The following is a 22066-nucleotide window of genomic DNA, read 5'->3' as shown; positions in this document are numbered from 1 at the left end:
TCATACAGATACAGAAGGAACAATGCATTTTTTAGCAATGTTGTGACGAAATGGACCAGAGCTTTTGCATCATTGAGCCTGAAAGGGTTCGTTCTGGTTAATTTCATTTGCATGGAAAACCTCCAGAGAAAGTCATACAGGTTTGGAACAACATGAGGGTGAGTAAATAATTACAAAATCCGAATTGGTAAACTATTCCTTTAAACAGGCCCAAACTTGGTGTTCTGCTTGTTAGAATTTCTTTCATTTTTACTTTAACTGATTCATTTGTGCAGTGTTCTGATGGGAATGGATGAAAAGATGGGAATGTGAGAGAGGGTGTGGAGAGATGAACTGTGCATGATGAGCAGCTCGAGCTCTGCGTGTGCGTGTGTGTGCGAGGGAACTTTCTGTAATTAAGTTTTACAATCTTCCTCTCAGTAAATGACACATAAATCTTACCCCTCCTCATCATGCAAAGATCGTAATCCCCTCCTCAATTTCCTGTATCTATGGACACTCACTTGATTTAATGGCCTTTGATGATTGCTCAGTAAAACAGTGCACGGGGTATCCACTCCAGATCTCAGGGGGTCGGTGTGTGTGTGTTGCATTTATAAGGTAGAGCTAGTATACAAAAATTTACAACCCAGTATCACGAAATTATGTACCTATAGTCACGTAAATTTGTGAGTCTTATGCGTGACACTAACACGGTTTTTCTTTTTGCGTGTCACTGTCACGTATTTGTTACTCAACTGTTTTGTCCAATTTTCTTACCACTGTCGCTTTGGTTTAGGGTTAGATTTACATAAAATGACATCCTTACCCAAACCCAACTCTTACCCTAATGCCAGACGACAATGGTTTAAAAACACAAACACCAATTCTAACCCTAAATTGATGTATCAATGGTTTGAAAATAGGACAGGGCCGGGTTTCCCAAAAGCATCGTAAGGCTAAGTTGATCGTAAAAACAATCGTACGAATCATCTTAAAATTATGGGCCATTTCCCAAAAGCTTCGTAACTTAAGTAGCACTTGAAAATCATCGTAGATCTACAAGTGCTCTGGAATAATCGTTCATTCATAAGTGCATCGTAAGACAACAGAGTTAAAAGGTCACCTGCAGGACAACCAGCAAATTGCACCCCAGCAATGACGATAATGTAATGTTTTAAATGCATATTTATTTATTGGGTTCTTCTTTGTTTATTTTTTTTATTACTTTAATATAATATATCTAAAATTAAAATGAGAAATCAATTTTAAATGACTTAACATAAATTAATAAAGAAGGAAAACATATTTGGTAAATTTTGGTAAAAGTTGGTACTAGCAAATTGATAAATGGTTCCTACCAGTTGCTTCTATAATTAATCTACAGTAAAAATAATTGTTTTCAAAAGTAATGGCATCTGATTACGGAAAGCAAATAAATATGTACGGTACAATGCAATAATCCCTAATAATAAATAAACATAGATAATAAAAACAAATAATAATAATCTAAACTATTACATAAAATGCAGAAGGCGTTTCGCAGTGGGACGAGTCCTAACTAAATACGGAAAAGAATATTTCATTATGCACAAATTATTAAAACATTTTAATAATTTTAAACAAATAATTGTTTAATGACTAAATTGTATAATATTTAGTCATTAAACAATAATGAAAAATATTATAAAAAAAGTTAGTACACATCACCTGAAGATCATTAGCCTAAACAAGCTTCTGCTACAAATTCGAGTCATTCTAAAGGTGACATTTCAGCACTTGACAAAGGGATAGCGACTCGTAAGTAGCACTTAAAACCCAGCTGCAAGCGATCATTTAACGTGCATCTTTGGGAAAGGTACGTAAATGAACAACGAATGTTCGATAAGTAGCTCGTAGAAAGTGCTCTTAAGTGCTAAGTTCAATCGTTATCGGGAAACCCGGCCCAGAACAGTTGAGTAACCAATACGTGACAGTGACACGTAAACAGAAATGCATGACATCATATATCATCACGCAAAAAGAAAACTGTGTCAGTGTCATACATAAGACTCACAAATGTACGTGACTATATGTACATAATTTCGTGATACAGGGTTGAAAATTTTATATTAGCACATACAAACTTGCTCCTATAGCTCAAAGCATTGCGTTAGCAGCACATAAGGTCATAGGTTCAAACCCAGAGAACACACATGCTGATGAAAATGTATAGGTTACCTTGTAATGTACTGTAAGTCGCTTTGAAGAAAAGTATCTGTATTCGTAAATGTAAGTACTTTGAGAATGAGAACACTTCTTCCCCAATTCCTTAGAGGTTTTATTTTACATTTATGCATTTGGCAGAAGCTTTTATCCAAAGCGACCTACAAGTACCTTCAATGTATACATTTTATCATTATGTGTGTACCCACAATGTTTTACCAGGAACACTGTTGCATATTGCACCTCATAATTTTCTTCCAACTCTTCCTCTTTATTTCTCCTAACACTGATCCTCCATAAATATTCACTCTCAGTGCGTGAGAACAGTCTATTCTCATTAGTCTTTCAGAAACTACATTATCTGCAAAAGCCAAGCAATTAAATCTCCATGTCTTAATGTAGCTGTTATGATGGATCATGTTTATTGGATTGACTCAATAGCTCTTGGATTATTCATCAGTGATCAGGCAAGGCAGCCAGACACGAGGGAGGTGAGGGGGGTTGTACGAGTGACAGAAAGAGCAGATAAACACTCACCTTGCTTGTGTGCTAATTGTTGTGCCTCCTTCTGTTAGCTTCCCCTTTCCTTTTGTTTCTCTGCTGTCAGGTCTAATCAGGCATTAGATCCTCAGCAGATGGGAGAGATGGAACGGGAGCGACAGGGAGACCGTGGGAATTGATGCTAAGTTTTAACAACGCTGCCCTCTATCTGACAAGGAGAACGAGCTGGTCTTTCATGGTACCTACTTGATTGAGTTAGAGAAATATACAGTACAGTATGTAGTCGATTGTTATAATTATTGTTTTAGGTTATCTCCCTCTTTGCTTGCGGGTTGGACTAGCAGAAAGGTAATTATTTATTCCCATGGTGCACTGTGATTTCCATAAACACAACCATGCAAGCATATTGGGTTCATGTAGATGATATTTTACACTATTAATACGCCATCTGCTTCTGCGAACACCCCCCTCCCCACACACACATACTGACATACTCGTAGTCAGCAAAAGAGCTGAGAATGCGTACTGTGAAATACAAATGATCATACGGAGACAAAATGCACACATAGATATACAAACACCAAAACATGCCCACTAAAGGCCAACGTGTGGTCTACTTTTTACTCGTACAGTGCGCGTGACATAATTTTCTTCATCAGGAGAGTGCGCGTGTAATGTACGCACACCACCGGTGCATTGTACGGGTATGTCACGCCAATGCTCGTACAGGAGAATGTAGTATGTAGCCCAGGAGATGCATTGAATTATGTCACAATGCGCACATGTTTGTAAACGTAAGAGTCAAATAAACGTTACTTTGCAAGGCTGTACGCTTGACCATGCGCGTAAGTTCGTGTAAATGTAAAAAACAGAACAAAAGCACATGCTTTTAGTGTTGAAGCTATGTGTATGCTAATGTACTTCTAAGGGGGCATATATCAAAGCTTAGGGCTGCGTCAAAACCGCCTACTTCCATACTATGTAGTAGGTGAAAAGCGAATTCATGGTATTTCAAAACAGTAGGCGAAAAGTTACAAGATGGCCTACTATCCTGTGAGCCCCCGGTAGAGGAGTTATCCAAGGAAGATGAAGAAGGAGAGGCTTGTTTAATTCCAAAATGTCCAAAAGCGATAACGCGGCTCTATTCAAATGCAAATACAAATATTTAACGTCATTCCAGTTAATAACTAACTTGTTGTTATGACGATGTATGTCACTAAATCTATTAACATGGTGAATAGTATATCCGAATTCATTCATACTATCCATATGTCAACAGGACACAGCGGAGATGTTTCTGACTTATTAAAATAAATATGGAACCAGAAAAACATTAATTTTTTTTTCCCGTATTTTAACTTTAGAAATTTATGCAACACACACATACAAAACATAACTTATAACACTAAAGTAGTGACAAGAAACTTAAAGGGTTGTTCATCAGACTGACACGACACCTTCATAATCATGACTTGACACGTGTCATGAGCATGAATGAGATTTTATGCACATTTATGACAGCTGTCATTAAGTGTCATTTGTTCAATCATGTCATTTTTAATGCAAAGATGGCATTGTTTGAATTTCTTTGTTATGACAACTCAGCATAAACCAATACATCATAACTTGTCATAAATCTGTCATAATCATGACATAGCAGAATAATTATCAAACTTAAGAAACTACCTAGCTTTATGGGTTAACATTACATTAAAGTGTTATTAAGTATTAATACTCTGTTAAATAATTTTAAATACAAAATGCAACAGACACGTCAAAATATTATATTTAAAGCTCACGTAACACACGCTGTTTCTGCATTTCTGATGTTAATCTGGAGTACCTATAGAGTAGCATGACATCCTTTATATCTCTGAAGAGTCTTTAGTTTAATCAGATTTATAAAAGAAAGATTAGCTTTACCGAATCTTTCCGATAACGTATGAAAAAATGAAGGAGGAGTTACTACCGCGGGTGGAGCAGGTACGAGTCATGCAACACTACAACACTTATAACTTATGATTCACTACATGTTCGTGTCATTTATATAATATGCACGCGCATATTTCCAACATAAGACAGAAGTCTTACTTACCGCATGCAACTCGTGACCCGGTTGGGAAAATCCAGCGCATCAAACACACACACAAAACTCCGCTGCTACCCCGGATAATAAACTATATCCATTGTTTTCATAATTGTTTCCTTACATCCAAAAACACACTTCGTGCCATTGTTGAGTTTTGAAATTAAACAAAGCTGTCGCGTGATGTGAATGTTTGTAAGTTCTAGCGTCTCCCGCTGATTGACGGGTGGCCGGGGTTTTCCGGGGAAAGTGCCCATATAAAGCAGTGATACATATAGAAAACCCCTGAAACGTCAGTAATCGAAAAAAACTTTTCGAAACTTGTACGAACCCTGACAAAGTGCATTCGGCACAGAAATACTCCGTAACACGTCCAACTACTTTTTTGACACTTTGCCTACGTTTAGCATGAGGAATCAACTCTATAACTGTATTAATAAGTCAGAATGCTTGAAATACCATTAAACCCCCCCTTTAAAGGTGGGGTCAATTTTCTACCAATTTTCAAACGGTTTGGTTTCTTACAAACGTTATTAACGTGGTTATAATTCTGGATGCTTTAACATCTTTCATGTTTTTTTGTTTTTGTTTAAGTATGCAGTGACATAGGTACTTTTTTGACATTTATAACAAACCAAACCGGTTGAAAATCGGTAGAAAATGAAGCAAGTTATGGTCATTTAAAAGTACCTGCACCATTAAAACTCAATGCTACGAGTGAGCGAGCTGCCTGTGGTAGAATGGCAGCCAAAGGCCGCCTAAAAGTTGACTAAAAAAACCTTCACGTTTAGCAGATTTGATTTACATTTGAAATTTACAGTCTTTCTTTTTTTCCTGGACAACGTATAAAAATATAAACCGGGCAAAAACTCGAATGGTTTCTTGGGAATGACCCTCCTCCTGCAAATCGTGGTTTCATGGCTATGATGTTACCAAAACCTATTGCCTATTAAAGAGCACCTATTTCATTGCTAAATACAATGTTATTTTGTGTATTTGGTATAATACAATGTGTTTGCATGGTTTATGGTTAAAAAACACATTATCTTATACATACCGTACATTTTTGTAGCTCCGGATTTCACTCTCTTCCTGAAACGCACGGATTTGAAAAGCTCTGTGTCCCTGATTGGCCAGCTAATCTGTACGTTGTAATTGGCCTGAATACCTCTGATGTCAGCCGGAAATGTGATGCTCCTTACCATGTTTGAAAGATTCGGTCACGATGCAATGCTAACAGGAGTTAACTTACAGGCTGTGAGTCCAAGCGGGAGGAATCATGATAATGTCGGTCTTGTCTACATCACCAATCACAGGAAGTAAACTGTTGCCTACAATCTGTGTGTTTGTTGTAGTCCAAGAAAAGAGATTTACGTTGGAGACGATAACTCGTGTCATTGTTTACTTTGAGGTTTGTACCTTATGCATATCGTTAACATGTACTAAAACACAATTGCACACCAAAGGAAATGTAAAAACATGAATTGGACAATAGGTGCACTTTAAAAAAATAAAACCGGGCCTTCACTATATCCTTCCCACAAACTCTGCTAGTAGGTTCTTTACTTTCTGCAGGAAAAAAGAATTAGATGCAAGCATTAAGAAAAAAAACACAAAGCAATTTAACTGAGCCTTTGCTATTTATTCTCAGGTCAGTGAGGAGTCTCGGTTGGATTCGAGTGTAGGTCAATGACAGGTCAGAAGATAACTGCAGGCTCACCGAGGAAACTTTGTTTTAATGAGAACAGCTGATCAGCTGCCATGGATTAGCATTCCTACCATACAACAGGGGCTCTGATGATAGAGGGGATTACACTAATGACTAATGCATTTAGTACGCCTATCAGTATTTCAACAGTGACATCAGTCATTATGCGATACGGGTCGATCTGTTTCAGGTTTGTAGATTTTTCAGATGACTGAGGGTTTGTGCACGTGAGAGACAGCCGAAGGAAACGGGGTTGATCACAAACCTTTAAAAGCAAGAAACTAGAGGAGAAAACCAGAGAGTGGGAAAGAGATAGAAAGCGAGAGAGGCAGTGACAAAGAGAGAGAGAGAGAGCGAGAGAGGGAAGGAGGAGGGGTGTTCTGGCTGGGTTGACAGCAGCCCATTCATCCTCCATGCTAGAGGAGACAAAGTGCTGGCTGGCTCAGGACAGGCCCCATAAATCACCTTCCATAAGACACACTACCTACTGCTTATTACATTCAGCATGACAAAGCCCCTCTCGCTTTTTCTGTTTTCTCCTCTCCACTCTCTATGCATGTTGCCTTACCTTTCCCTTTCTCCGTACTTGTTTGCCTTTACCCGTCTTCTTGTCTTTCCCGTCTCGCTTTCCTTAATCATATGAAGCTGACAGAATGCTAAAGGAACGGTTCAGTGAGAAATGAAAATTCTGTCATCATTTACTCACTCGTCATTTTCAAAACTGTGTGGCATTTTCTCTGTGGAACACAAATCACGCTGAAAAATGTGCTGGCGCCTCTTTTCGTGAGACGAAAGTGAATGGTGCCCGTGGCTGCGGCGGCTCTTAAATGACAAGAAAAGCACCATTAAAGGACAAGTTTGGTATTTTACACTGAAAGCCCTGTTTTCAGATTGTTTATGATGAAATAGAACGGTTTTGACTGACATTTCGACATATGCGGCTGCCCCGAGAATTTTCGGGTGTTTGTGTTTCACCTCCCACCTCTACAATTGGTTGATAGGTGCACTGGAACAATCCTTCCTAAAATGCATTAAACTTTCATTTACAAAGATGTGAAACTCAGCGAGTGGTCAGGGGTGTTCACTGATGTGCTCACACAAAAATCGCTGCAAAATACGCATTCCAACAGGTTTTATCGTAGTTTTTGCCAAATCCATTGACTTGTATTAGATGTGCTGTGAGGTACGGTATTACTCCGCGCCGGGAACTTTGTTTCTATTCTTGCAATTGGCAATGGCGGATTAGCGCCACCACCTGGGCTGGAGTGTCTATTATTCAAGCTCTTAGCGGAAGAATATACGGGTGTGAGGCGTTTGGAAAAATAGGTCCACAAGTTAACAACGAATGCTAAAACTCCTGTTGGAAAGCATCTTTTGCAGCGATTTTTGTGTGAGCATACCAGTGAACACCCCTGACCACACGGTGAATTTCACGTCTTTGTAAACGAAAGTTTAATGCATTTTAGGAAGGATTGTGAGATAAGTTTAAATTGATGAAAACATGTCACTTACTACATTGCAGGGGCGTAGCTAGAATTTTATTTTTGGGGGTCCCATCTTAAAATGAGGGGGCAATTCTATATATATATAGTAATATTGTACCTTGCGCGCCAGCTGCCATTGTCACCAAATATTAATGAACTCTCATGCAAAGATGACAGCATAAGTTACGCTCAACAACACGTGACATGAGCTGATCCAATCAAGTTTGAAAACAGCTGTCAATCAGACTAAGAAATCAACATTTTCTTATTTTATTTATTTTATTTTAAGCAATTGGAAATCTGAGGGGGCGGACATGTAAATGAGGGGGCCAAGGCCCACCCAGGCCCCCTTGTGGCTACGCCCCTGCTACATTGACTCATTTTACAATTGCACTATAATGTTATTTAGACAAAATAAAATCTTTTTATTCGCGTGAGAAAGCTGGCGTTTTTACGCACTTGTATGTCATTGGCTATATGCTACTGCAGTAAAGGCTTATTGCACTATTACAGTTAGCGATTATTCCATAGATTGATCGTTAATTTAAACGATCATCGAATATGGGAAATTGCATAAATTGACTTCCCTAATTTTGGCTGACATGAGGATATGACATTTGATTTTTGGGTGAACTAGTCCTTTAAATATGCACAGGTGGATTGTCATCATGTTTACTAAGTACATTCATATTTACTATTGCTGTTTTATTTTAATTCAGTAAAAAGGGTGTGTGGCTGTTCGCCTTTTCTCTGCATTAGGCTATGAGTCAGATAAGTAGAGGACAATGGAGACAACATTAACATGCAATTGCAAAATGTATCCTCAGGGTTCGCACAAATAACGCACACTATACCAGAGCTATTTTGCACTTGATGCATCATGGTCTTTACCAAAAGCATGAGGTTTTGTAAGATACGGGGCAAAGACCTTGATCTCCATCACGCTTGTGGTACAACAGTCGAAGCCCCGAACCCTTCATCAATCACTGCCTCTACATTACAGAAACACAATATTTTCATTTCCCTCTCCATTCGTCATGTGTGTGCATGTGTGAGCTGTTCTAATAGAGGATGCGTTACAGCAGGGTAATGATCTGTGCGTGTGTGTGTATTGATCAAAGTGTGATTTATTTCAGACGTCCCGTGATTATCGGGTCGTTCATCATGCCTGAATTACCCTATCAATACTGCTGCCTGCACAGACCACGAGAGACTGCGGAAAGAGGGAGAGATTTGTTACGAGGGCGGAAAGGAGTGAGGGGATGCATAAGGAAAGAGGAGTCGAAAAACATTTAAATACTTCCTCCCATCTTATCCTACACACCGTAAACAACTGCTCCCCTCAGCAGTTCTTTAATATCTTAAAACCCCACAACGTTATTAGAGTGGGAAACTAATCTGTTGAGTTCTCTTAAATGGTCATAAACCATCCAAATAAACTCAACTAACAAGGTTTTCCTGTAACTGGCTCGGCTGAATTTGAGCAGAACTGAAACAAGGATGCCAGAAAGGCTGAGTTGGTCTGGCTGTATATAGTACATGACTTAATTTAAGCATTAAATAGCAAATATCTGAAGACCTACAGTATTACAAAATTTCACCAAGACTGAAACAAATATGTTATTTCAGATATATTTATATTAAAGGTCACATATACACACATACAGTGTTGGGGGAAGTTACTTTTAAAAGTAATGCATTACAATATTAAGTTACTCCCAAAAAAAGTAACTAATTATGTTACTTAGTTACGTTTCATGGAAAGTAATGCTTACGTTACCTTTTTAGTTACTTTTGCATTACTTTTTCTTGGCTGAGGCTTGATCTCTTTAAGGCCTTGCAGGTGTTTTTATGACTGAAAAGTTCGGCATTCAAAAATGGCATATTTCATCACAAAATTGTTGAGCTCTGGCCTGCCATCTCAGTTTCTGACTCAAACTGTTTCTAAACAGGCGTGTACACATAGAGTGCATAATGTGACTACGTTTAGTTTAATTCAGTACATATTTTTTTATCAAATTAATTAAACTAAAAAAGTAACTTGCATTACTTTTTTAAAAAAAGTAATTCAAATATTAATGTGTACATTTAAAAAGTAATGTGTTACTTTACTCGTTACTAAGGGCCAATCTCATTTCTCTGTCTTACACCTTCCCCTTTGTCTTCGTCTTCCCAAAAGGGGAAAGGGGTAAGACAGATCGTTCGTCTAAAAAATGAGACACCACTCGATTACCGTTTGCGCCACCTTCCCTTGCCGCTAACTGGCTGGCTGCTATGTAAACAGACAAGTGTTGACAAACAAAGAAAATGCCGTTGTCTCAGGTTGTGGTATCGATTGCCTGAGCGGAGCTCAACAAATAGCGCATAACTTAGCTGCTAGCTAGGGCCTTAACTAGCGATTCAAAACAAAAACATTACAATTAAAACCGCTTGAACATTTTATTAAAAGTATCATAAAACATGAGTGTCATAATATAATCTCAATTAAAATGCAGAAAATAACGTTACTTTCTTTTGTGCGACTCCTTGACAGTTCGACGTTCATCAATAAAACGTCTTGATGCCGGCTCTCCTGAGATATTCCTACGTTAACGTTTACCCCTCTCTTTCAAGTGTGCTCCTTATCACACTTCGTTTCAAGGGCTATGTATCCCTACGCCTTGGCCCTAGCCCTTGATCAAACTGAGAATTGAGACACCACTTCGCCTCGCATGAACGCGCAAAACCGAGGTGAAGGGGTAAGGGGAAGGAGTAAGACAGAGAAATGAGATGCACCCTAAACTTCAGAAAAGTAATATTATTACATAATGCACGTTACTTGTAATGCGTTACCCCCAACACTGCACACACATCGTTTCTGCTAATCTCATATTAATCTTGCGTACCTATAGAGTAGTATTGCATCCTTTTAATCTTCAAAGAGTCTTTAGTTTTATCAGATTTATAAAAGACACAGCTGTACCACTATTTTACGGAAAAAGCCAAGCTCCGGAAGGTGTACCACAAGCTTAAATTTCCCACAAACAACTTTGGTGACATTGATTTCATATCAGCTCTTGGTTGGTGTGCACGTGCGCTATTCTGGGTGAAGTGCCCATATAAGGACTTCCACTGTACTTCCAGCACTACTTACGCAACATAATCAGTAGTAAAAAAAAATTCTGAAACTTGTTCAAACCCAGACAAAGTGCATTCGGCACAGAAATACACTGTATTGCCAAATGTTTGGGGACACCTGCCTTTATATGCACATGAACCTAAATGACATCCCATTCTATAAAAGCTTCAACTCTTCTAGAATAACTTTCTACAAGGTTTAGGAGTGTGTTCATGGGAATTTTGACCATTCTTTTAAAAGCAGATTTGTAAGGACAGACACTGATGTTGGATGAAGGCCTCGCTCGTAGTCTCCGCTTTAATTCATCCCAAGATGTTCTATTGGGTTGAGGTCAGGACTCTGTGCAGGCTAGTCAAGTTCCTCCACACCTCATCCATGTCTTTATGGACCTTGCTTGGTCATGTTGGAATAGGAAGGGGCCATCCCCAAACTGTTTACACAAAGTTGGGACTAAGTTGGGAGCATGAAATTGTCCAAAATGTCTTGGTCTGATGAAGCATTAATAGTTACTTTTACTGGAAGTGATTGGAACACCTGAATTCAATAATTTGGAGGGGTGTCCCAAAACCTTTGGCAATATAGTGTATGTTCAAATGGTTTTTGCCCATGTTTAGCATGAGGTATTCTTATCTTTAACGGTTTCAATAAGTCAGATTGAAATACCATTAGACCCTCCATTTAAATGTTTGCTATATTTAACATAATATTTAATTGAACCTGTTGGTCTGCTCCTGTAGCTCAGATGGAAGATCATTTGTTACCAGCTCCAAAACTCTGGATTCAATTCCCTGGGAAAAACCCATTTATAGATTAAATGCACTTGTAAGTCGCTTTGGATAAAAGCGTCTGCCAAATGGTTAAATGCACAAATGTCTGAAAACGTTCAACAACAGCAAAGTCACTACATAAAAGCCATAGACCGACAGTAAAGTGGGCCCATAATTTGTTTAGCTTGCTTTATAGCATATAATTTAGCACTTAGACGATACATTATTGATTTCGCCTCCTATAAATCTGTCAGTATATAGGGTGAGAAGGTTAGTAAATGCTCAGTATGGATGCCAAAGATTTTTAGGAAGTTGCACATTAAGAAGGAATGCTTTGGTAATCAGCATGGCTTAGACTAATAGTGGGCGAAAAAAGTTATGTAAAGGAGATATTGTTAAAATGGCACACAAACACACAATGGGATGTGTTTATCATCATGCTAAATTCTGGTCGTGCTAACAGTAACATCATTAGGCATTTTTGTGACATCACTGGGTTAACCACTCAGAAAAACATTTAATTTACTACACGTTTTGTCGGCTTAATTATATTCTCCGTGACCTCTATTGTGAGTGCTAGCTTATATTGTCCCCTAAAGTCTTCTGCTGTCACCTGCTCATCTGTTTTGAGGGATGTCAACATTTCCTGTCTTAGGGTTAGGGCTAATGCGATGCTAACTATACACCAAACCATGGGAAACCCTGCATTTGAGCCACAACAGCTAACCGATTTGAGTAAAAGCTGTAGCGCCACAGACATTTCTGTGGCTTTTAGCATGGGTGGATCCTAGCTCATCCTAGACATCTGACGGTAACCTAATTGAAAAGGCCACTTAACAGTCTAAGCAAATGACACTTCTGAACTCTGTGATTAAAATTGACAAAGAGTTATTACAGCCATTTTCAGTTCAAATAGACAGAGGCGGTCAAGCGCTGAAATGCTATGCATTTTCCCATACAGTTCAACAAAGGTTAAAGGGATAGTTCATCCAAAAATGAAAATTCTGTCATCATTTACTCATCCTCATGTTGTTACAAACCTGTATTAATTTCTTTGCTCTACTGAACACAAAGGAAGATATTTTAAGCAATGTTTGTAACCTAACCGTTTTTGACCGCCACTGACCACCATTTTTTACTATGAAAGTCAATGGTGCATCTGTTTCCGGTTTCATTACAAATATCTTCCTTTGTGTTTAACAAATCAAAGACATTTTTACAGGTTTGTAGGAACATAAGGATGAGTTAATGATTACAGAATATTAATTTTTGGGTGAACTACCCCTTTAAGAACAGCAGCAGTCATCTTGGATGACCTTTTAACTGCTGGTTAAATTGAACATGCTATCAATTAAATTACAATAGGCTACAGAACACACACCAAGAATAAAACTTCAAACAAAACTCATTTCGATGCCACCAAAATGCACGCAAAATACAATTTATGTTTACGTTTTTAAATATGCATTTGGAAGAAGCTTTTATTCAAAGTGATATACACTCACCTAAAGGATTATTAGGAACACCATTCTAATACTGTGTTTGACCCCCTTTCACCTTCAGAACTGCCTTAATTCTATGTGGCATTGATTCAACAAGGTGCTGAAAGCATTCTTTAGAAATGTCGGCCCATATTGATAGGATAGCATCTTGCAGTTGATGGAGATTTGTGGGATGCACATCCAGGGCACGAAGCTCCCGTTCAACCACATCCCAAAGAAGCTCTATTGGGTTGAGATCTGGTGACTGTGGGGGCCATTTTAGTACAGTGAACTCATTGTCATGTTCAAGAAACCAATTTGAAATGATTCAAGCTTTGTGACATGGTGCATTATCCTGCTGGAAGTAGCCATCAGAGGATGGGTACATGGTGGTCATAAAGGGATGGACATGGTCAGAAACAATACTCAGGTAGGCCGTGGCATTTAAATGATGCCCAATTGGCACTAAGGGGCCTAACGTGTGCCAAGAAAACATCCCCCACACCATTACACCACCACCATCAGCCTGCACAATGGTAACAAGACATGATGGATCCTTGTTCTTATTCTGTTTATGCCAAATTCTGACTCTACCATCTGAATGTCTCAACAGAAATGGGGACTCATCAGACCAGGCAACATTTTTCCAGCCTTCAACCGTCCAATTTTGGTGAGCTCATTGTAGCCTCTTTTTCCTATTTGTAGTGGAGATGTGGTACCCGGTGGGGTCTTCTGCTGTTGTAGCCCATCCGCCTCAAGGTTGTGCATGTTGTGGCTTCACAAATGCTTTGCTGCATACCTCGGTTGTAACGAGTGGTTATTTCAGTCAGAGTTGCTCTTCTATCAGCTTGAATCAGTCGGCCCATTCTCCTCTGACCTCTAGCATCAACAAGGCATTTTCGCCCAGAGGACTGCCGCATACTGGATGGTTTTCCCTTTTCACACCATTCTTTGTAAACCCTAGAAATGGTTGTGCGTGAAAATCCCAGTATCTGAGCAGGTTGTGAAATAGTCAGACCGGCCCGTCTGGTACCAACAACCATGCCACGCTTAAAATTGCTTGAATCACCTTTCTTTCCCATTCTACCATTCAGTTTGGAGTTCAGAAGATTGTCTTGACCAGGACCACACCCCTAAATGCATTGAAGCAACTGCCATGTGATTGGTTGATAAGATAATTGCATTAATGAGAAATTGAACAGGTGTTCCTAATAATCCTTTAGGTGAGTGTACAGTGTACTGCATTATAATGTATACATTTATCAGTATGTGTGCCCATGGGATCAAACTCATCATGATAACACAATACTTATAATTGAGCTATAGGAACAACTTATTATGCATACATCTTTTGCAGCCTCGTATTATTTGAGAGACTACACTGAATATACAACAGAAGTTTTACATCAAGGGCCAAAAAACCTTCTTAATATGACACTAGACTGGTTTGGGAGCTTCTCATAAATTACAGTCACAACTTATTGTAAAAAACATAAAACCCAGTAGCCTACGGTGTAATTTGCTGTGTCATTAAATGAAGTGCAGTAAGCTAACTGCTGTATACAGACAAAGAGTTATTGCCACAGTCATCAAGTCTCTCTGTACACGGCAGCCACAATCGAACATGTCAACTCTATGAACTCAAGACAGACGCTCACTTTGAAAAACCTTTTCATAGAGTCCTGCACAATTCATTCATTCAGCCAGCTTGGAATATTTCCAGATTGAAGCAGAACTTAAACTAATATGGATGCTTTACATTCTGGGCCCAGAGTCTCTCTTTCTTTCTGTCCGTCTCTTTCTTTCTGTGCTGTTGGGAGAGATTATACTTCTGAAAGATGAGAAACACAGTAGACAGTGCGGATGGGATAATCAATCAGGCAGTGCGGGAGAACGTGAAAGCACAGGAGTTGAGGCAAGGAGAGGGCAGCAAAATAAAATACATATACACGGTTATGAGTGCGGGCTGCATCTGCACCAGGGAATTGGAGTCATAAATCAAAAAGGCTGTCAGAGAACAGAAAGAGAGAAAGGCAAAGGTAGTATGTGTGTCTTTGGGAGTGTGTGTGTATGTGTGACGCTGTGACTGACTCCTCTGCTCCCTCCTTCACTGGAATGCAATTTCCTGGAATGTCAGGCGGAGAGATGGGGAGCAGATAACGTGCCATGAGCGTGAGTGTGTCTGTCCTCCACCCCGTCCGCAGCCGCAACGCAGCTCAACCCAAATCTCATTACAGAGACATGATAGAATTTGCTCAGTGTGTAACCTCATTATTCTCACTCACAGATAAGGCCTGTAATTGGCCAGATCTACAGAATGGAGGAGAAAGAGGGACTGGCAAGGCAGGTGTGTGCGCGCATCTGGCCAGGACTACGCCACAAGATACGCTCAAGTGATTGACGTTGCAGGATGCACACGTGGGTGTACAGAAGCGCGTGCGAGGAGCATTGCTGTGGAAGTGAGTTTCATTGCATCATGTGGATTTAAACAGTGGTCAGACCTGTGTACTGTATTTGACTGTGTACAGAGAGTGTGGGTGAAGCCCCGGGGGGCAAACACTGTTACCGTTTGTTTGTATTACCTGTCAGTTCCTCTGTCCGTGCCAAAAATCACTGCTGATTTGAGGAATCGTTGTGAAAACTGCCTGATATTGCGATATATGTTTACTTTCAAGGTGATTTCTGGAGGGACGCCGGATGGGAAAAGGCTGAAAATCGGGGAAATTGTGCCTGTTTTGATAAGGGAGAAACACCTTGATGGTCCTAGTTGTGTCTAAGAAACATAATAGTAGCCTTCCAACTACTCTGACATAATAATAAAATAATTATATACTTAAAGGATTAGCCAATTTTCTTCAAAAAAAATCCAGACAATCCACTCACCACCATGTCATCCAAAATGTCGATGTCTTACTTTGTTCAGTCGAGAAGAAATTATGTTTTTTAAGGAAAACATTCCAGGATTTTTCTCATTTTAATGGACTTTAATGGACCCCATAACAGTTTAAAATTGCAGTTTCAACGGAGTTTCAAAGGACTCTGAACGATCCCAAACAAGGCATAAGGGTCTTATCTAGCGAAACGATTAAAAATATGCACTTTTAAACCACAACTTCTTGTCTATCTCTGGTCATGTGACGCGCCAGCGTGACCTCACGCAATACATCAACATGTCAAAAGGTCACGGAGGACGTATGCGAAACTACTCCCCAGTGTTTACAAGTGTGGAGAAAGACGATTGTTCCGATGTTGTTGTATGTCAAATGATACTAATTAATGTCTTTGTGTCAGTTTATTGTTTAAAATGGTCCGGAAATGTGCGTTTCATATATGTAACACGTGACCTTTCCACGGCATTACACAATTACGTGAGGTCGCGCTGGTGCAGAAGTTATGGTTTAAAAGTGCACCTTTTTTATTTTTCTTGTCAAAAATGACAAAATCTGTTGAAACTGCAATTTTAAACTGTTATGTTGGGGTCCATTAAAGTCCATTAAAATTAGAAAAATCCTGGAATGTTTTGCTCAAAAAACATAATTTTTTCTCGACTGAACAAAGACAGACATCAACATTTTGGGTGACATGGTGGTGAGTAAATTATCTGAATTTTTTTTTAAGAAAATGGACTAATTCTTTAATTAAAATACAAGAAGTTCAGATGCAAAACCCTCTTAAGTGCATCTTTATCATGCTCTAATGTTTAGGTTCAATATTTTGACTTTGATGGCAATGAAAATGTCAATTTAGTTATTTCATTGGTATTTAACAAATTTGACTGTCTTTCACTGCAAAACCCTCTAAGTGCATGCAAGCATTTTTGGCATAATAATCCACTTATAAAATAAAATCTTTGGACAAGACACAGCAAACAGTTGCAAAATCACTAAAGATTCAACTAGAAACAAACAAGAAAGTGAACCACAAAATAATGGCACTTTTGCATTGCATTGTACCCCACGGTTTAGGTCGGGTCAGCTTACTTTTGGGGGCTTTTCCACTGGGTGCAGTACGTAGTACCCAATACTTTTTTTAGTACCACCTTGGATGGGGTTCCAAGCGACTGAGCTGATACCAAAATGTGATGCGAAAGTAGAAATCATCCGTGGAGCCAGAGGTGCAACTTCCGCCCAAACCCTTGCGCGACCAATTCAACCACACCAATCATAATGACACGCCCTATTTCTATAGCATCAAATTATTACCTAAAATAAAACGTATCACAAAAATGAACACTTGAACGTTTATCAGTGTGATAACAACCACTTGAAAGGACCAAAACCATCTTTCGGAAACTTTTTTTGAAAGTGTAAATAATTTTTTTTATTTAGAGCACAGTCCCATTCGTTTGAATGGAGAGGGCGGGGTTTAGGACTTGTACTGCAGCCAGCCACCAGGGGGCGATCAAAGAGCCAACGGTTTCACTTTTCAAGACTTATGAGGCACACCCGGCACGTCCGCATAATATGCTTAAATGCAACTTAAATGAGGCTCAGCGGACCTCGTCGACTGACACCACGGGTGTTTAGTACAGAAACTGTCATGTGAGAAAGAAGTAGTGATAAACGCGATGTGCAAACATCTATTTGTGGTGGTCAATTTTAATTTTGTGGTGGACTGAGAAATAAACAAATGTATGGGGATGTGTAGCATTTAAACAACGCTCTTACTTGTATGATGTCACAGCAGTAGGCAGCGCAAATATAATGACACGCCTATAATCCCTCCCACTCCGAAGTGTTACTAAACTCGATGGAAAAGCTAACCTAGCTAAAGTGAGGTGAGCTGACCCGACCTAAACCGTGGGTTACTATGCAATGGAAAAGCATTATAAGTGATCCATGTCACTGCCAGATTTGTGTTGTATTCAGGTCCAAGCACTCACAAGGGACCCAAGTTTGAATGTTATCCATGATCGCTTCGCGCACCGTTGATCATCCAATTCACAAACAACACAAAGCTATACTGAATTGCCTGAGGCGGGGATTAGGTACATTTGGAGCTAAGGTATTTGATGAACATATAATACTTGCCGAGAGCATTCTGTCAGTAACATTATCTCATTTTTTATGTTTAGCAACTTTTGCACCTGAGGCCTCATATATTCTTATTTACCCACCGTTTTCTGATGTGCAATATTCATAGAAAAAACATTTCTGGGACAGAAAACTGTCCATATAGTTTACTGTAACTATGTTCACTGTATGGACTATATTCTTAGAAGTTTAAAGTATACACTATACTAAAGTTGCGTACTTGACCACAAGAAAATATTAATCTGAATCCCACGTTTCTCCCTCGCTACAATTTGTCAAACTGTTCATTGAGCTGAAAACCACTGAAATGAGAGAATAACTGTAATGTCTTGGAGACCACCGTAACTAAATATATTGTGTGTGTGTGTTATCTGTCCCTAGGACCACCCATCAATCCGTCTACCCCACCGCCACACACGTGCAAACCTTGAGGTCACGGAGCTTTCAGACTCACACACAGTAAACGTACCCTTTCCGCCACACGCCCTGCACCGGTTTCAGAGGTACCGTTCCAAACCTAACATGGAAAATCACACTGTGGCTATAAGACCAAAAAACACAGCTGATTCAGGATAGATGAGTGTGCTTATTCTGCGAGCCTGTTTCATGTCCAGTCAAGCCCACCGCAGAGAGTGCGACCCAAACATAAACATTTATTCTGTATTTAGCTCTCTTTCTCGGTTATTATTTCTCATTAAGAGTCTCTGAATCAGACCGCTGCTCAAACCAAAACAAATAAGCTTTTTAAATACGACTCTTTTTGGTCTTGCCCGTGTACATATACTAAAAAGGTCTCAATTAGAATCAGATAGCCTTTATCTTCTGTTGGAGTATGTAAGTAGTTGAACATGGCCACCCAATGAACCACCTATAGTAATTATTTTTTTTTAAATGTGTGTGGACCTGAAGGAAATTAACTTTATGCATCCATTAGAATGACTTGGAGACAGATGGGTTAAAAAGAAATTTATTTATGTATATATTTAAACTACCAGTCAAAAGTTTTGGAACACTCACCAATTTTTTATTTATATATTTTTCCCACATTACAGAATAATAATAAACTCGTCCAAATGTAATCATGGGAATTATGTTGACAAAAGTCATTTTAAAGGTCCTGTTTTTCTGTTTTTGAAGCTTTGATTGTGTTTACAGTGCGCAATATAACATGTGTTTATGTTTCACGTGTAAAAAACGTGGTATTTTTCACACAATTTTCTTATTTGTATACCGCTGTTTTCACTGTCTTAAAAACTGGCTGATGTCTTCCTTGTTCTATGAAGTCCCTCCTTCAGAAATAGGTAACGAGTTCTGATTGTGTAGTTTGTTTTAGTGTGTTGTGATTTAATAGCAGCTTAGCTTAGCAGTATTGTTTGAGACAAAGCTGGCGACTGACGTATTCCTGTGGGTTTTATTGACGACATTCAACCAGGAAGTAGAGGGCTGTAGTCCAAACCGGCTGTTCGCTCTAGGGGATTTCTGTTAAAGAAAATTTAGCGCCTGGCAGTGAATTTTGAGCTTTATTATTTTGCAGGTAATATGCTCTAACAGCATCATTACACACTAACTAAAGTTTGAAAAATGGGATCAGGAAGAATGTGACCTTGCATTTAACCATAAACCTTCAGATTTTTAAGATCATAATTAACATTTCAGTCAAGTGTTTCAAAAGTGTTTTTATTAATGCTTCAAATATAACATATAAAACAGAAATAAAAACCTCTACAGGAATAAAAACACATAGATTATCCATGTAAAGTTTCACAAATAAAATAAGACAACAGAAAGAGTAAATAAATACGATAAGAAAATAAATAAATAAAAATATAAAAAAATGAAACAAGTTGACATAGGAAAACGTTATGCATCCATCCGTTGAATTACGGAAAAACTCATAATAATATCTAAAAAATCTTAAATTTTTCTTGTTTTTAACCAATTTTAGAGATTTTAGAAATATTTCAAATACGAAATGTGGAAAGTTAGGGGTGATTCCCATATCACGTCTTTTGCGCGCTTAAATCCGTTATTTCAAATGTAGGCGCGCGGTATGCAAGCTTATAACGGAAGCGACACGGTCGGGACGCGCTCGTTTTATCCAAGGGCGTCTGCACCGCATTGAGTTAAAAACTTTTTTTTACTTTTCAGAATGCCACAAACGCAACGCAGGTCATGTGAATAAAAACCTATGCGCTTAGCATTTTTCACCATGAAAAAATAAATGGGTCAGTGTTTCTTCTTCATTTCCACAAAATGAGCAAGAGTTGTCAACATCCATATATTTCTGATATATTTTATGTAAGATCTTAAAATGAATTTCTGTGGACTTATTGGGGATGCAGTACTTATGAGGAAACAGCCAGGCTTTCTTCCAGTCTATGAATTCAATAAAAGATACCCTATAAAATTGACCTCTAGGAGGGTTATGGTTTTTTCTAAAGAATTTGTTGAATATGTTTATTGTCATTTTTTGTTATGCTTATCCCATCTTAAATCAAATCAGGTTCTTTTGTGTCACTATTACTAAAACTTAGAAGACATTTAACAAGTTGATTTAGACTTAAGCATTGCATTATATTCATTAAATGGTAAGGGGAAATTATAAACAGACAAACTTTATTAGAGACAAAAAATTGTCAGATTTATCAAAAATTTAAAAAATATATATTTTTGTAATATGCATAGATAAAAACACATTTATTCCAAATCATTATATTAGAATTGGGCCATAGAGAGGTCTTGTGGGTGTAGCATACTGTAACTTCCAAGCAAGAAGAGCCTGCTGGTGAAATTTAGACAGTGCCACTGGCAATCTATTAGGTAAATAGTTACTTTTTAATACAAAGGAAAGGCCACCAATTTTTTGTAAAGATATTAAACTTTTGACCGGAGTATATGTACCCAAGCATCATTGGGTATTACTAAGTTCTGGTGCTTTAAATTTCCCAGAAACCATAATATAATATCAATAACTTTTAAAATCTCCAAAGACCCATGTGGCAGGCTCAAAAACCCAATGCACAATACATGGCAAAAATCTCTTTATAAGATCTTTAACGACCTCTCAGGTAAAAAAAAATACTGAAAAGGTATGCCATTCTTATCTATTTCAGTTCTCCTCATTCCCTTCTTTCTTACTATACATCACTTTTTATACTGGGTGTAACTATAAATTGTGCGATTAGCTTGCTATGCTTCTTAATGAACTGTGGTGAAATGCCGCTACATCCAAAAGCCAGACGGCGCTCATAAACTCAATATGTGCCGCAGAAGGACACACGCATCTCCAGGAAATGACTGTAAGCTTATTTATATCGCTGTTCTTCAAACCTTTTCAGGTATTTTCATGATAATAAAGAAAATTTATAATGATTATGTTTGACAAGTGATGCATTTTCAAATGCATGTTATAAACGACTCAAACTCACAGTTTAGATTGATAAGGACTTCCTACTGATCAAAGAGCTGTAGTACATAAAGTTGTGTGCATAATATCACCTTTGCTATTCAGAATCGATATCAGACAGGTATATTAGTGTGTGGCGATTTAACTCCTACTTTTTAAGCGTACGTGAGGGTCAGGGTACACTACGTGTGCTGCAAATTTTTACATTAGAATAGTACATGCATGGAATTGTTACCGCACATGCATTGTACGCACAGGTCGCGCGTGCATGTACAGGAGTAGTATGTAGCCCAAGAGA

This window comes from Misgurnus anguillicaudatus, chromosome 22 (assembly GCF_027580225.2).
Source record: "Misgurnus anguillicaudatus chromosome 22, ASM2758022v2, whole genome shotgun sequence".
NCBI classification, from domain to species: domain Eukaryota; kingdom Metazoa; phylum Chordata; class Actinopteri; order Cypriniformes; family Cobitidae; genus Misgurnus; species Misgurnus anguillicaudatus.
The sequence above is the reverse complement of the archived record's forward strand: the minus strand, read 5'-3'. Positions refer to the sequence as shown.